At 38.8% G+C, this 15784-nt stretch overlaps 1 protein-coding gene and 1 pseudogene across 1 annotated transcript in view; one reads left to right on the top strand and one right to left on the bottom strand.

Moving 5' to 3' along the window:
* CCDC192 (coiled-coil domain containing 192) overlaps positions 1 to 15784 on the bottom strand; it is a 240149-nt gene that overhangs the window by 150328 nt on the left and 74037 nt on the right. The window lies entirely within an intron of this gene.
* Positions 1829 to 14684, top strand: LOC100994336 (cullin-1-like; annotated as a pseudogene).

The following is a 15784-nucleotide window of genomic DNA, read 5'->3' as shown; positions in this document are numbered from 1 at the left end:
CCTAATATGTTTTCACTTCTATCTGGGAGCTAAAAAAGTGGATGTTATGGAAGTAGAGAGTAGAATGGTAGTTACCAGAGGCTGGGAAGTAAAAGGAAGAGGAGAGGATAATGAGAAGTTGGTTAACGGTACAAAAATAGTTAGATAGGAGACATAAGTTCTAGTACTCATTAGTACAGTAAGAAAATTATGGTTAACAATAATTTATTGTGTATCAATATAACTAGAAGAAAAATATTAATGTTCCAATACAAAAAAAAAGATAATGTTTGAGTGTTGGATGTCCCGATTACCCTGATTTGATCATTACACATTGTATACATATATCAAAATATTATATGTACCCAAAATATGTACAACTATGATATATCAGTACAAAACATATCCCAAAATGGCCTCCAAGCCCCAAAATACAGGATGGTACAGGCATAAGATAGATATTTCCATTCCAGAAGGGAGAAAAATGAAAGAAGGAAGGGGTGATGAGTCCCACATACATCCAAAACCTATCACGGCAAATTCCACTAGACTTTAATGCTCAAGAATAATCTAGAATAATCCTTTTTGGTTTGATACTCTGCCCTCCAGGACCACTTGAGTGGAAATGTCACCCCCACAGCTTGGCAGAGATCCATCCATGCTGTGGCTAGGTTGAGCAGGGCTTGTGCCCACCCAGCCCTACTGCATGGGGGTTATGCCCAAAGGCTCTGCAGAATGGTGATCTCTCCCCCAGGTTTCTGTCAGAGAGAAGCTAAACCCCAAGGGCTCTACCACACGAGGATCTTGGTTTCAAATTTCTCCCAGGTAGGGTTGTACTCTCATGGCTCCAGGTGACCTCACCATCATGGCTTTAGTTGGAGGATATTTGGCCTGTTGAAGCTGAGATGATGTCCCTGATAATCTCTGAACTGTCTTTGGGGCCATTTCCCCCATCTTCTAGAACAGCACAAGGCTATTGAATAGCTTTATCATCCTGTCCTGTAGCCTCTAAGAAGTCTGAGAAACTTTCTTCATTTTCCCCCACCTTCATCTCCTTCAGTTCAGACTGGCAGTGTTCTTGGTGGAGTACTGATTAGGTCCGTGTTTCACACCCATACCAATCTCCTTAACAAACAGTTGCTTGGCCACACCCTTGGTATTCTCAACACTTTGCTTAGAAACATCTTCAGCTAAATATCCACTTTTATCACTCACAAGTTCTATCTTTTGCAAAACACTAGAATGCAAAGATAATTTAGCCAGGTTCTTTGCCACATTACAACAAGGATTGCTTTCCTCTGGATTCCAATGACATGTTCCTCTTTTCCATCTAAAACCTCATCAAAATGGCCTTTACTGTTCATATTTCCATCAACATTCTGCTCATGATTATTTATGTCTTCTCGAAGAAGAGGGAGGATTTCTCTCCAGTTCTCCTATTTTGGTCAGGCCTCACCAGATTGTCTTCAGCAGCCCCTTCATGGAAATATCTACTTTTTAAAGCCTGAAGCTCAAAACTCATTTTAAGGTATATGTTACAGTAGCATCCCACTTCTTGTTACCAATTTATTTTAGTCAGTTCAGACTTCTATAACAAATATCATAGGCTTGGTGACTTAAAGAAAAAATATTTCTTACAATTCTGGAGTCTCAGAAGTCCAAGGCCAAAGTGACAAAAAATTCAGTGTCTTGTGAGGCCCCTCTTTCTATTTTACAGACAGCCCCTTTTTTTTTGCTGTATCCTCACATGATGGAGAAAAATAGAGCTCTTATCTCCTTCTCTTCTTATAAGGGCAATAATTCCATCATGAGGATTCCAACCTCACAACCTTAATTATTTCCTAAATGTACCCCTTCCAAATACCATCACATTAAAAATTAGGAATTCAACATATGAATTGGAGGAGGTGTAAATGTTCAGTCCATAGCAATACAGCAATTGGAATTACCCAGTCTGAACACCAGAAAGAAAAAACAATGAAGAGAAATAAACAGAACCTAAGAGGCCTACAGGACACTATTAAGCATACTAACATACACATTCTAGGAGCAAATAACTGCAAAAGATACAGAATCAAAATGGAACACTAGAAAATATCAATCAAACACAAAAGAAGATAGTATTGGAGGAATTGAGGAATAAAAAGGACATAAAATATATAGAAAATGAATAGCAATGTGGCAGAAGTATGTTCTTTATTATTCGTAATATTTTAATTTAAGTGACTTTGACTCCCAATTAAAGACAGAAACTAGCAGAATAAATTTTAAAGTGTGATCCAATTATATGCTGATTATAAGAAACTCACTTTAGACTCAAAGAAACAAATAGGTTGGAAGTAAAAGAATGAAAAAAGATGTTGCATGTGAATTGTAGCCCAAAAACAGCCAATGTGACTATATTCATAGTCACATAGTCACATAGATGTTGTCAAAAATTTTTATAAAAGTAAAAGGAATACATTGCATATTGATAAAAGTGGCAATTTGTCAAGGAGATATAAAACTATACGCATAAATGCACCAAACAATGGAGTCCCAAAATACATGAAGCAACTATTGATAGAATTTACAGAAGAAGTAGACACTTTTGTGAGAATAGTTGGAGACTTCAATATTCCCCCCCCTTTTTTTTTTTTTTTTTTTTCTGAGGTGGAGTCTCACTCTGTTACCCAGGCTGGAGTGAAGTGGTGTGATCTTGGCTCACTGTAACCTCCACCTCCCAGGTTCAAGAGGTTCTCCTGCCTCAGCCTTCCAAGTAGCTGGGATTACAGGCATTCATTATGATGCCCAGCAAATTTTTGTATTTTTAGAATTGATGAGGTTTTGCCATGTTGGCCAGGTTGGTCTCAAACTCCTCACCTCAAGTGATCTGCCTGCCTTGACCTCTCAAAGTGCAATATTCCAGTTTCATAATGGATATAATATCTACACAGAAAAACAAGAAGAAAATAGACTTGAATTACACTATAAATCAACTAGACATAACAGACGTAGTATGATAGATAGAACAATCCACAAAACAACAGAAAAATATACATTTTTTCAAGTGCACATGAAACATTCTCCAGGATAGGCTATAATTTGGTTCATAAAAATAATTCTCAATAAATTTAGAAGGAATAAAATCATTTAAAGTATCTTCTCTCACAACAATAGAGAATAAGGCTAAAAATCAATAACAGAAGGAAAATTGAAAAATTTTCCACAACCAGTGGGACAAAGAAAAAATCACAAGGCAAATTAAAAAATATTTAGAAACAAATGAAGACAAAACATAGCATACAAAAACTTATGGGATGAGGTGGCGGCAGCAGGAGGAGGAGGCCTGGGCTGGCAGGTGAGGAGGAGGTAGGCGCCATGTCACATGCAACTCCAGGCAGGGCAGCCCAGTGGCTGAGGGATGCAGCCAGACCTTGGTGGGATGGGGGTTTTGCCAAGGCCTAGGCCTGGTGACCAGGTGGAGGCATCAGGGGAGCCTTTTGGGTACCATGGAGATGTGAGTTTGCCTGCAATATATTTCACTCTCTACACTTAAAGGACATTCTTTCCAAACTGCTGTGAATAAATTTGGAATGGTACTGCATATTTTTATCTAATGGAGAACTAGCTGAACTTTGAATAAGGATTGCTGCACTGGACAGCTTTAGAACATCCCTCACGATGTCATAAACCCAGAGCCAGAACCCCCATAGCCTGAAGCAGATTGGCTTAGACCAGATCTGGGATGACCTCAGAGCCACCATCCAGCAGGTGTACATGTGGCACAGCATGACCAGGTCCAGATACATGGAGCTCCACACTCATGTTCATAACTAGTGTGCTAGTGTGCACCAGTCAAACCAAGCATGAGGAGCCAGAGTTTCTAAGTCAAAAAAGGGGCAGACACCTGAAGGAGCTCAGTTCATTGGCCTGGAATTATACAAACAACTGAAGTAATTTTTGAAGAATTATTTGACAAGTCTTCTTAAGCATGGAGAAGATTTGATGGACAAGAGTGTACTGAAATTCTACACTCAACAATGGGAATTACTGATTTTCAAGCAAAGTGCTGAATGGAATTTGTGCCTACCTCAGTAGACATTGGGTTCACCGTGAATGTGACAAAGGACGAAAGGAATATGTGAAATCTATTCCCTTGCATTGGTGACTTGGAGAGACCATTTAGGCCACTGAATAAACAGGTAAGAAATTCTGTTTGAAAGCTGATCAAAAAGGAAGGAAATGGTGAAACCATCAATACAAAACTGTGAGTGGAGTTGTACAGTGTTACATGGAATTGGAGCTGAAGGAAGATGATGCATTTGCAAAGGGCCCTACATTAACAGTGTATAAAGAATCCTTTGAATCTCTCTCTTTTTTTTTTTCTGTCACAGAGAGATTTTATGTCAAAGAGAGTACTGAATTCTTGCAGCAGAACCCAGTTACTGAATATATGAATAAGGCAGAGGCTTGTGTGCTTCAGGAACAATGAAGAGTTCAGGTTTACCTTCATGAAGGCACACAAGATGAATGAGCAAGGAAATGTGAGCAAGTCCTCATTGAAAAACACTTGGAAATTTTCCACACAGAACTTCAGAATTTATTGGATGCTGACAAAAATGAAGATTTGGGACACATGTATAATCTTGTATCTAGAATCCAGAATGACCTAGGAGAATTGAAAAAACTGCTGGAGACACACATTCATAATCAGGGTCTTTTAGCTATTGAAAAATGTGGAGAAGCTGCTTTAAATGACCCCAAAATGTATGTACAGAAGGTGCTTGATCTTCATAAAAAATGCATTGCCTTGGTAATGTCTGCATTTAACAATGACACTGGCTTTGTGGCTGCTCTTGACAAGGTTGTGGTTGCTTCATAAACAACAATGCGGTTACCAAGATGGCCTATTTATCCAGTAAATCCCATGAGTCATTGGCTCAATACTATGACTCATTCTTGAAGAAAAGTTCCAAGAACACAGATGAGGCAGAACTAGAAGATACACTCAATCATATAATGGTTGTCTTCAAGTACATAGAGGACAAAGATGTGTTTCAGAAGTTCTATGCAAAAATGCTGGCCAAGAGGCTCATCTACCAGAACAGGGATGATGCGAATGATGATGCCAGTAACCATGTCAATTTTCAGCCACTGTGATGGCTGGCATAGAAAGCTGTGAATTGCTGATAACTATGTTCCAAATCTAAGGGAAGGCAGTGAGTGACAATGCTGAAGCCAGCATGTTCTCTAAGTTAAAGCAAGCTTGTGGTTTTGAGTATACCTCTAAACTTCAGTGGATGTTTCAAGACACTGGTGTGAGCAAAGATCTGAATGAGCAATTCAAAAATCACCTGACAAATTCAGAACCCCTAGACTGGGATTTCAGCATTCAGGTGCTGAGCTCTGGGTCCTGGCCCTTTAAGCAGTCTTGTATGTTTGCCTTCCCCTAGGGTTGGAATGTAGTTATCGGCAATTCACAGCTTTCTATGCCAGCTGTCACAGTGGCTGAAAATTGACATGGTTATATCAGTTGTCTAAACGAGAATTGGTAACTAACTGCTTTACAAACAGATATACTTTGCAGGCATCCACATTCCAGATGGCAATCCTGCTTCAGTACAACACAGAAGATGCCTACACTGTACAGCAGCTGACTGATAGCACTCAAATTAAAATGGACATTTTGGCATAAGTCCTACAGATTTTATTAAAGTTGAAGTTATTGGTCTTGGAAGATGAAAATGTAAATGCTGATGAGGTGGAATTGAAGACAGATACCTTAATAAAATTACATCTTGTTTATAAAAATTAGAAATTAAGGGTTAACATCAATGTGCCCATGAAACTGAACAGAAGCAGGAACAAGAAAACACACACAAAAATATTGAGGAAGACTGCAAACTACTGATTCAGATGGCCATCATGAGAATCATGAAGATGAGGAAGGTTCTGAAACACCAGCAGTTAGTTGATGAGGCCCTCACTCAGCTATCCTCCAGGTTCAAATCCCGGGTCCCTGACCAAGAAATGCATTGACATTCTAATTGAGAAAGAATATTTGGAGCAAGTTGATGGTGAAAAGCACACCTACAGTTACTTGGCTTAACCCTCCAGGAAGGGTCTGACTGTGTGTCCCACAGCAAATAGTTCATGTTGGAAAGAATGGAAACAACTCAAGTTTACAGCAGCCAGCCTGCCACCATTGTACCTCCCTTTTTAAAGCTGAGACCAAGACTCCCATCAGCTGGTCTCAGATTTACATTGGAACTGCTCAGGATAGATACATTTCATGTCTGTAAATATGGACACCAATGCCATTTACCCTAATTAAAGAACAGAGAAGACCGAACCTCCCATGCTGAAGGCTGCACGCTACTGCATTTAAATCAAGACATGGGCTCCCCAATTAGCAGCTGTTGTATTGGCAGCACTTGTCATATTGGCAGCACTTTGAGAGCAAGTCTGAATGGACCCATGTGTAATCTGCTATGAAAACCATTTTTTTTAGTGTGTTTCATTTTTAATGTGTGAAAATAAAGAAAATTAAAGGATTTCTAATTGAATGGTGCCTCACATCTCAATACTAACATTGAATGTAAATGGCCACATTGCTCCACTTAAAAGATACAGAACAATAGAATGGATAAGAATTCACCAACCAACTATCTTCTGCCTTCAAGAGACTCTCCTAACACATAAGGACTCTCATAAACTTAAGGTAAAGGGGTGGAAAAAGGCATTTCATATGAATGGACACCAAAAATGAGCAGGAGTAGCTATTCTTATATCAGACAAAATGAACTTTAAAGCAACAGCAGTTAACAAATACAAAGAGGGACATTATATGATGGTAAAAGGCCTTGTCCAACAGGAAAGTATCACAATCCTAAATATATATGCACCTAACACTGGAGCTCCCAAATTTGTAAAACACTTACTTATAGACCTAAGAAATGAGATAGACAGCAATACAATAGTAGTAGGGGACTTCAATACTCCACTGACAGCACTAGACAGGTCATCAAGACAGAAAGTCAACAACAACAACAACAACAAACAATGGATTTAAGCTATACCTTGGAACAAATAGACTTAACAGATACATATACAAAATTCCACCCAACGACCACAGAATACACATTCTATTCAACAGCTCATGGAACTTTCTCCAAGATAGACCATATAATAGGCCACAAAATGAGCCTTAATAAATTTAAGGAAATTGAAATCATATTAAGCACTCTCTCAGACCACAGTGGAATAAAACTGAAAATCAACTCCAAAAGAAACCTTCAAAATCATGCAAATACATGGAAATTAAATAATCTGATCCTGAGTGATCACTGGATCAAAAATGAAATCAAGATGCAAATTTAAACAATTCTTCAAAGTGAACAACAATAGTGACACAACCTATCAAAACCTCTGGGATGCTGGGTTCAGTGGCTCATGCCTGTAATCCCAGCACTTTGGGAGGCCGAGGAGGGTGGATCACAAGGTCAGGAGTTCGAGACCATCCTTGCCAAGATGGTGAAACACGGTCTTTACTAAAAATACAAAAATTAGCAGGTCATGGTGGCACATGCCTGTAGTTCCAGCTACTCAGGAGGCTGAGGCAGAAGAATCACTTGAACCCAGGAGGCAGAGGTTGCAGTGAGCCAAGATCGTGCCACTGAACTCCAGCCTGGGTGACAGAGTGAAACTCCGTCTTAAAAAAAAAAAAAACCCCACCTCTAGGATACAGCAAAGGCGATGCTAGGAGGAAAGTTCATAGCCCTAAAACTCTGCATCAAAAAGACTGACAGAGCACAAACTGACAATCTATGGTCACACCTCAAGGAACTAGTGAAACAAGAACAAATTAAACCCAAACCCAGCAGAAGAAAGGAAATAACAAAGATCAGAGCAGAACTAAATGAAATTGAAACAAACAAAAAATACAAAAGAGAAATTAACCAAAAGCTGGTTCTTTGAAAAGATAAATAAAATTGATACATCGTTAGCAAGATTAACCAAGAAAAGAGAAAATCCAAAAAACCTCAATAAGAAATGAAATGGGAGATATTACAGCTGACACCACAGAAATACAAAAGATCATTCAAGGCTATTGTGTACTTCTTTACACACAGACTAAAAAACCTAGAAGACATGGATGAATTCCTGGAAAGATACAACCTTCCTAGCTTAAATCAGGAAGAATTAGATACCCTAAACAGACCAATAACAAGCAGCAAGATTGAAATGGAAATTTTAAAATTACCAACAAAAAAAAAGTCCAGGACCAGATGGATTTACAGCAGAATTTTACCAGACATTCAAAGAATTGGTACAAATCCTATTGACACTATTCCACAAGATAGAGAAAGAGGAAACCCTCCCTAAGTCATCCTATGATGCCAACATCACCCTAATACCAAAACCAGGAAAGGACATATCCAAAAAAGAAAACTACAGACCGATATCCCTGATGAACATAGATGCTAAAATGCTTAACAAAATACTAGCTAACCAAATCCAACACCATATCAAAAAGATAATCCACCATGATCAAGTGGATTTCATACCAGGGATGATTTAACATATGCAAATCAGTAAATGTGATGCACCACAAAAACAGAATTAAAAACAAAAGTCACATGATTATCTCAATAAATGCATAAAAAGCATTTGACAAAATCCAACATCCATTTATTATTAAAACTCTCAGCAAAATCAGCATACAAGGGATACACCTCAATGTAATAAAAGATGACAAACCCACAGCCAACATAATACTAAATGGTGAAAAGCTGAAAGCATATTCTCTGAGAACTGGAACTAGATAAGGATGCCCATTCTCACCACTCCTCTTCAGCATAGTACTGGAAGTCCTAGCCAGGGCAATCAGACAAAAGAAAGAAATAAAGGGCATCTAAATCAGTAAAGAGGAGTCAAACTGTCACTGTTTGCTGATGACATGATTGTTCACCTTGAAAACCCTAAAGACACCTCCAGAAAGCTCCTACAATTGATAAAAGCATTCAGCAAAGCTCCTGGATACAAAATTAGTGTACACAAATCAGTAGCTCTTCTATACACCAACAGCAACCAAGTGGAGAATCAAATCAAGAACTCAACCCCTTTTACCATAGCTGCAAAAAAAAAAAAAAAAAAAAAAAGAAATACTTAGGAATATACATAACCAAGGAGGTGAAAGACGTGCACAAGGAAAACTACAAAACACTGCTGAAAGAAATCATAGACAACACAAAAAAATGGAAACACATCCCATGCTCATGGATGGGTAGAATCAATATTGTGAAAATGACCATATTGCCAAAGGCAATCTACAAATTCAACACAATTCCCATCAAAATACCACCATCATTCTTCACAGAATTAGAAAAAACAATTCTAAAGTTCATGTAGAACCAAGGAAGATCCTGCATATCCAAAATAAGACTAAACAAAAGAACAAATTTGGAGGCTTCATATTACCTAATTTCAAACTATACTATAAGGCCATAGTCACCAAAATAGCATGGTACTAGTATAAAAATAGGCACATAGACCAATGGAACAGAATAGAGAGTCCAGAAAAAAACCCAAATGCTTACAGCCAACTGATCTTTGACAAAGCAAACAAAAACATAAAGTAGGGAAAGGACACCCTTTTTAACAAATGGTGCTGGGATAAATGGCTAGCCACATGTAGGAGAACGAAACTAGATCTTCATCTCTTACCTTATACAAAAATCAACTCAAGATGGATTAAGGATTTAAATCTTATGTGCTTTCCTGAAACTATAAAAATTTTAGAAGATAACATTGGAAAAACCCTTCTAGACATTAGCCTAGGCAAGGATTTCATGACCAAGAACCCAAAAGCAAATGCAATAAAAACAAAGATAAATAGCTGGGACTTAATTAAACTAAAGAGCTTTTGCATGGCAAAAGGAACAGTCAGCAAAGTAAGCAGGCAATCCACAGAGTGGGAGAAAATCTTCACAATCTATACATCTGACAAAGGACTAATATCTAGAATCTACAACAAACTCAAACAAATCAGCAAGAAAAAAACAAGCAGTCCCATCAAAAAGTGGGCTACAGACATGAATAGACGATTCTGAAAATGAGATATACAAATGGCCAACAAATATATGAAAAAATGCTCAACATCACTAATGATCAGGAAAATGCAAATCAAAACCACAATGCAACATCATCCTACTCCTGCAAGAATTGCCATAATCAAAAAATAAAAAAACAGTAGATGTTGGCATAGATGCAGTGATCAGGGAACACTTCTACACTGCTGGTGAGAATGTAAATTAGTACAACCACTATGGAAAACAGCGTGAAGATTCTTTAAATAACTAAAAGTAGAACTTTTTAGTTCTACCATTTGATCCGGAAATCCCACTACTGGATATTTACCCAGAGGAAAATAAGTCATTGTACGAAAAAGATACTTGGACATGCTTGTTTATAGCAGCACAATTCACAATTGCAAAATTGTGGAACCAACCCAAATGCTCATCAATCAACGAGTGGATAAAGAAACTGTGATATATATATATATATGTGTGTGCGTATACGTATATATGTGTGTGTGTATATATATGTGTGTGTATGTATATATAGATAAATATAGATATATATGATGGAATACTACTCAGCCATAAAAAGGAATGAATTAATGGCATTTGCAGCAACCTGGATGAGATTGGAGGCTATTATTCTAAGTGAATAACTCAGAAATGGAAAACCAAATGTCATATGTTCTCACTGATATGTGGGAGCTAAGCTATGAGGATGCAAAAGTATAAGAATAATACAGTGGACTTTGGCGACTTAGGGGAAAGGGTGGGAGGGGGGTGAGGGATAAAAGATTACAAATAGGGTGCAGTGTATACTGCTCGAGTGATGGGTGCACCAAAATCTCAAAAATCACCACTAAAGAACTTACTCATGTAACCAAACACCATCTGTACCCCCAATAACCTATGGAAAAATAAAAACATTTTTTAAAAAAAGAACAAAGGAGATTGAGAAGAAAAAAGAAGTTACTACTTGAACATCAGTCTCAGGTTGATGACAACTTACTTATTTAATGCATGGGTTCTGCATTGGGTGATGGTATGTAATTTTACATAGATCCAGGCTAGGCGCAGTGGCTCATGCCTGTAATCCCAGCACTTTGGGAGGCTGAGGCAGGTGGATCACAGGGTCAGGAGATCGAGACTGTCCCAGCTAACACAGTGAAACCCCGTCTCTACTAAAAATACAAAAAATTAGCCAGGCGTGGTGGCGGGCACCTGTAGTCCCAGCTACTTGGGAGGCTGAGGCAGAAGAATGGCATAAACCTGGGAGGCAGAGCTTGCAGTGAGCCGAGATCACACCACTGCACTCCAGCCTGGGTGACAGAGCGAGACTCCATCTCAAAAAAAAAATGTTACATAGATCCTCATATATGTTTATTTGTTTATATATGCACATATAAAATGTATCTATATATATAGAAAAAAACTTATGTGATGCAGAGGAAAGTTTATAGCTGAAAATGCCTACATTACAAAATGAAAAAGATGTCACATCAACAAGCCAACAAAAGGAAGGATATAATAAAGGTTAAAGCAGAGATGACAAGCTAGAGAATAAAAAAACAGAGATAATCAATAAAACCAAATATTGGTTCCTTGAAATAATCAACAAAGTTGATAAATATTTAGCTATGTTGCTAAGAAAAACAGACATAAGATGTAAATAACTAGAATCAGAAATGAAAGTGGAAACAATACTTCCAACTTTACAGAAATAAAAGGATTATAAGATACTAGTATGAACAAATGAGTGCCAACAAATTAGATAATTTAGATGAACTGAATAAATTCCTAGAAACCATGAATTACTAAAACTGACTCAAGAAGAAATAGAAAATGTCAATTGACCTACAACAATTAAAGAGATTGAATCCATTTTAAAAAAAAGAAAAGAAAAGAAAAGAAACAAAACTCCCAACAAAGAAAAGCCCAGAGCCAGTTGGTTTCACTGGTATATTACACATTTCAAAAAGGATTAACACTGACACTAATATTACTCAAGCCCCTCCAAAATACAGAAGAGAAGGAAATTCTTCCTAATATGTTACCCTAATACTAAAGTCAGACAAAATAGTACAGGAAAACTATAGCCTAATATCCTTTATGAATATAGATACAGAAATCCTCAACACAATACTAGCAAACTGGATCCAACAGCACAGTAAAAATATTATACTCCATGACCAAGTGGGATTAATCTCAGATGTACAAGAGTGGTTCAATATCTAAAAATGGATTGATGCAATAGATCACATTGATAGAATAGAGGAAAAATACTACATGGTCAATTCAGATGCAAAAAAATTGACAAAATCCAACACTCTTCCATGATAAAAATATTCATCAAAGTAGGAAAAGAAAAGGAAACTTCCTCAACATGATAAAAGACATTTATGAACATTCCACAGCTAACATTGTACTCAATGGTGGAAGACAGAAAGCTTTTCTGGTAAGATCAGGAACAAGACAAGGATGTCTACTTTCACCACTGTTACTCAACCTTGTACTGAAAGTCCTAGCTAGAGCTATGATATGAACAAATAAGACATCCACATTGGAAACAAAGAAGTTCACCTATCTGTATTTGAAAATGACATAATTCTATTTTAAGAAAAATTCCAAACAACACACACACACACACACACACACACACACACACACAAGCTAATAAATGAATTTGGTAAAGTTGCAGAGTATAAGATTTTATTAGTCTGTTTTCCTGCTGCTAATAAAGACATACCTGAGACTGGATAATTTGTAAAAAAAAAAAAAAAGGAGGTTTCATGTACTCACAGTTCCACGTGGCTGGAGAGGCCTCATAATCATGGCAGAAGATGAAGAAAGAGCAAAGGAATGTCTTACATGGCAGCTGGCAAAAAGAGAGCTTGTGCAAGAGAACTCTTATTTATAAAGCCATCAGATCTCTTGTGACTTATTCTCTATCACAAGAACAGTATGGGGGAACAGCCCTTATGCTTCAATTATCTTCCACTGGCTTCCTCCCACAACATGTGGGACTTACAGGAGTTACAATTCAAGATGAGATTTGGGTGGGGACACAGTCAAACCATATCATTCCACCCCTGGATCTTCCCACATCTCATATTCTCACATTCCAAAACCAATTGTGCCTTCCCAACAGTCCCCAAAAGTCTTAACTCATTTCAGCATTAACTCAAAAGTCCACAATCCAAAGTCTCATCTGAGACAAGGAAAGTCTCTCTTGCCTATGAGCCTGTAAAATCAAAAGCAAGTTAGTTACTTCCTAGATACAAGGGGTGTACAAGCATTCAATAAATACACCCATTCCAAATGGGAGAAATTGGCCCAACCAGAAGGGCTAAAAGTCCCAGGCAGATCTGAAATCCAGCAGGGCAATCAAATCTTAAAGCTCCAAAATGATCTCCTTTGAATCCATGTCTCACATCCAGGTCATGCTAATGAAAGAGGTGGGCTCCCATGGTCTTGGGTAGCTTTGCCACTGTGGCTTTGCAGGATACAGCCTCCCTCATGGCTGCTTTTATAGGCTGGCATTGAGTGTTTGTGGCTTTTCCAGGCACAGGATGTAAGCTGTCAGTGGATCTACCATTCAGGGGTCTGGAGGACAGTGGCCCTCTTCTCACAGTTCCACTAGGCAGTGCCCCAGTGAAGACTCTGTGTGGGGGCTCCCACCCCACATTTTCCTTCTGTGCTGTCCTAGCAGAGGTTCTCCATGAGGGCACTGCCCCTGCAGCAAACTTCTTCCTGGACATCCAGGCATTTCCATACATCCTCTGAAACCTAGGCGGAAGTTTCCAAACCTCAATTCTTGACTTCTCTGCACGTGCAGGCTCAACACCATGTGGAAGCTGCCAAGGCTTGGAGCTTGCACCCTCTGAAGCCACAGCCTGAACTGTACCTTGGCCCCTTTTAGCCATGACTGGAGTGGCTGGAATGCAGGGCACCAAGTCCCTATACTGCATACAGCAGAGGGACCATGGGCCCAGTCCATGAAACCATTTTTTCCTCCCAGGCCTCCATGCGTGTGATGGAAGGGTCTGCTGTGAAGACCTTGGATATGCCCTGGAGACATTTTCCCCAACATCTTGATGATTAACATTTGGCTCCTCATTACTTATGCAAATTTCTACAGCCTGATTGAATTTCTTCTCAGAAAATGGGTTTTTCTTTTCTGTCGCATTGTCAGGCTGCAAATTTTCTGAACTTTTATGCTCTGCTTTCCTTATAAAACTGAATGCTTTTAACAACAGCACCCAAGCCACCTCTTTAACACTTTGCTGCTTAGAAATTTCTTCTGCTAGATACCCTAAATTATTTCTCTCAAGTTCAAAGTACCAAAAGTCTCTAGGGCAGGGGCAAAATGCCACCAGTCTCTTTGCTAAAGCATAAAAAGAGCAATCTTTGTTTAAGTTCCCAACAAGTTTCTCATCTCCATCTGAGACCACCTCAGCCTAGATATAATTGTTAGCATTTTTGTCAAAGCCATTCAACAAGTCTCTAGGAAGTTCTAAACTTTCTCACATTTTCCTATCTTCTTCTCAGCCCTCCAAACTGTTCCAACCTCTGCCCATTACCCAGTTCCAAAGTAGCTTTTAAACTTTTGGGTATCTTCACAGCAGCAAGTCACTAATGGTAGCAATTTACTATATTAGTCTGTACTCATGCTGCTAATAAAGACATACCCCAGACTGGGTAATTTATGAAGAAAAGAGGTTTCATGGACTCACAATTCCACATGGCTGGGGAGGCCTCACAATCGTGGCAGAAGATGAAAGAAGAGCAAAGGGACATCTTACATGGCAGCCAGCAAAAGAGAGCTTGTGCAGGGAAACTCCCATTTATAAAACCATCAGATCTCGTGAGATTTATTCACTACCATAAGGACAGTATGGGGGAACCGCCCTCATAATTCAATTATCTCCCACCAGATCCCTCCCACAACATGTGGGAATTATGGGAGCTACAAATCAAGATGAGATTTGGGTGGGGACACAGCCAAACCACATCAAAGATAAACACACAAAAGTCAGTTTATGTTTCTATACACCAGTGTTTTAAAGTGTAGGCTTTATTATTATTCAGGTGTGATGACGCTAAGAAATCAGGAGATGATTGCCACTGAAAAGGTAGTCTGTCACTCAGTTCCCAAGAGGAGGTAGCATGCTACACCACAGGGGGCACACAGAAAAGCACTGGAGTTGGTCAGGAGCAAGGGGAAAACATGGGCAAGAGCCCTTGTTGTGGTTTCCTTAAGAAGGGACGAATAAGTCAAGATAGGCAAGCATTGGATTGGCTAGTTTGAAAAATTTCAGCAAACTCTGGAACATAGGGTCTTATCCCTAGTTGTGTGGTACCAGAACTTGGGGTGATTAGGGCAGAAGAATTGTGGCCCTGAGCTTGAGAACCCAATAGAGGAGGTAATGGGGGTGTGGGCTTTGGACTGTTTACTTTCCATATGAAAGGAATGCTCCAAGGCAAGTTATTTGCTATTTCTAGGAATTGGCTAGCCCTGGGAGGGAGAGGTAGTGTAACCAGGGTCACCAAGGCCTCAGATGTCAAAGTATCAGAAATACAGGGAAAAAAAGGCATGATTTATACAACCAGAAATGAGCAATCTGAAAAGGAAATAAAATACTTCCATTCACAATCGATCCAGAAGAATAAACTACTTAGGAATAAATTTAACCAAGGAAGGGAAACACTGGTACAGTGCAAACTCAAAATGTTATGGAAAGAAA

This window comes from Pan paniscus, chromosome 4 (genome assembly GCF_029289425.2).
Source record: "Pan paniscus chromosome 4, NHGRI_mPanPan1-v2.0_pri, whole genome shotgun sequence".
NCBI lineage: Eukaryota > Metazoa > Chordata > Mammalia > Primates > Hominidae > Pan > Pan paniscus.
Note: the sequence above shows the minus strand (reverse complement) of the source record. Positions and strands in the feature narration are given on the sequence as shown.